We start from the raw sequence: 1930 nt of genomic DNA, 5'->3' as shown, positions 1-1930 counted from the left end.
AAGTATTGATCCAATTCAAAAAAAAAAAAAAAATTATGTTTCGTAATTTCATAATCCAATTTTTCAATTTAGAATATAATCATATAATTATATAATTTAATTGGCCCTTGGATACAAATCACGAGAATGTATATTCTTCCTCAAATCTTTCGTTGAGAGGTAAAGGATTAAATCCTTTTAAGAAATAAAGTTTTTGCTCGGAATATGAATCAAACCGAAGGACCCCTTAACTATTAAGGGGATTAATAGAACGAATCACACTTTTACCACTAAACTATACCCGCTACAATGCGATTATTGTATATAAAGAGACCCTTTGTCGAACAGGGGAATTGGGCGTAATCAAGATAGGATCACAAGATAGGGGGATAAAAAATCCTGAAAATTAGAGCCTTGCCGCCTTTTGTCAGAAGACTTGATAAAATTAGGAAAAGAGTAGTTATTTCATTTAAATAACTAAATAAAAATAACTAAATAAAAACTTCTTTCCTTTGTTATAGGAGTTTGATAGATAGGGTTCGACAAAAGAACTTAGTCATAACATAAAAATGGATTGTGCAAAAATCCATAGTTTTTTTTATTATTTATTCTAGTTATTCTAGTAAAATAAATGTAAATAAAAAGAAAGAGGAAGAAAAGAAAGAATCGAAATGATATTTGGATTCTATATCATAGGAACGGAAATAGTACTTCTTCTGCTTCTGATTGTTGATTCAATCCAATAACAAGATTTTTTTTGTTACAACAAGTCAGATCGCAGAATCATAGAAAAAATTATTTATTTGAGTTGAAAATAAAAAAATGAGCCCGGCCGGGTCAGTACCCGGCCGGTCCGTGGAAATTGGAAATAAAAAAGTCCCTTTTGAGCGAAATCAAAATGAAATGGAATTACTGATAAAAGTTGTATATATTTATATTCTATATAATAAAATTAAGAATCTATAGATATATAGATTAATAATACCCTAATAAGATTAATAATACTCTAATATTAATATAAATAAATAAAAATTAATATAATTAATATATTAATATAAATAAATAAAAATATAAATAAATAAAAATCTATATAACAAAATAACAAAGGTCTATATAACAAAGGAAAGAGGGCTTTTTTCAAGCATTTCTTTTTGCGTGCTGTAACTGTAACATAGTAATTATCTTTTCTAAATTAGGAGAGATGGCTGAGTGGACTAAAGCGTCGGATTGCTAATCCGTTGTGCGAGTTATTCGTACCGAGGGTTCGAATCCCTCTCTTTCCATTTCGGTTTTTGACAGTGGAATAGATCAAATCCTAATACCATTTATAAAAATGAAGCAAGGAACTCTCCCTTTTTTATTCTTCCCGTCCAGGATTACCAGGATTACGTCCCGGATCATTAGATAGGAGTCCGAAGATGAAGAGAGAAACAAAGAATATCGTTGCGGTGTAAACAACGAATTTAAGATTACGCATTGTACAACCTCCCATAGAATTTTTTTGTAAAAAGAAGAGAATGGATTCTTCGTTTTTATTTTTCTATTTATATACGCAATTATACGCAATTTTTATTTTTCTATTTATATATATACGCAATTATACGCAATTTTTATTTTTCTATTTTTATACGAAAATAGATTCCTCGTTTTTATACTACATAGCCTATTTTGACACCAAGAAATAAAGTGATTTCTAGAATTTCTAGAAATCGAAAAGAATTTCAGAAATTCATTTATAATAAGAGTTGAGTTTTTCATTACAAAAAAAAAATTCTTTTATACCAACAATTATATATTGTGGCGGACTTTAATCCAAATAGGGTTCTTCGGCGAAAAAGGGTCAGAATGAGGAAATGGGATGATCCAGCTTTATCATGGCTATCCAAGAATTTCAATCTTTGAATTGAGGGTTCGGTTCGTTCATAGTGTTCATAGTGTAAGACTTATCTAA

General features: G+C 29.2%; 1 non-coding gene across 1 annotated transcript; it reads left to right on the top strand.

The window, feature by feature from the left end:
* Positions 1-1174: 1174 nt before the first annotated feature.
* TRNAS-GCU (transfer RNA serine (anticodon GCU)) lies at positions 1175-1262 on the top strand. Its single transcript has one exon. It is a non-coding gene; the product is annotated as a tRNA-Ser (tRNA).
* Positions 1263-1930: the final 668 nt, after the last annotated feature.

Source organism: Durio zibethinus, unplaced genomic scaffold (assembly GCF_047325235.1).
Source record: "Durio zibethinus cultivar Kanyao isolate XHJ-2024 unplaced genomic scaffold, ASM4732523v1 HiC_scaffold_282, whole genome shotgun sequence".
NCBI classification, from domain to species: domain Eukaryota; kingdom Viridiplantae; phylum Streptophyta; class Magnoliopsida; order Malvales; family Malvaceae; genus Durio; species Durio zibethinus.
This window is presented reverse-complemented; position numbering and strand designations above follow the sequence as displayed.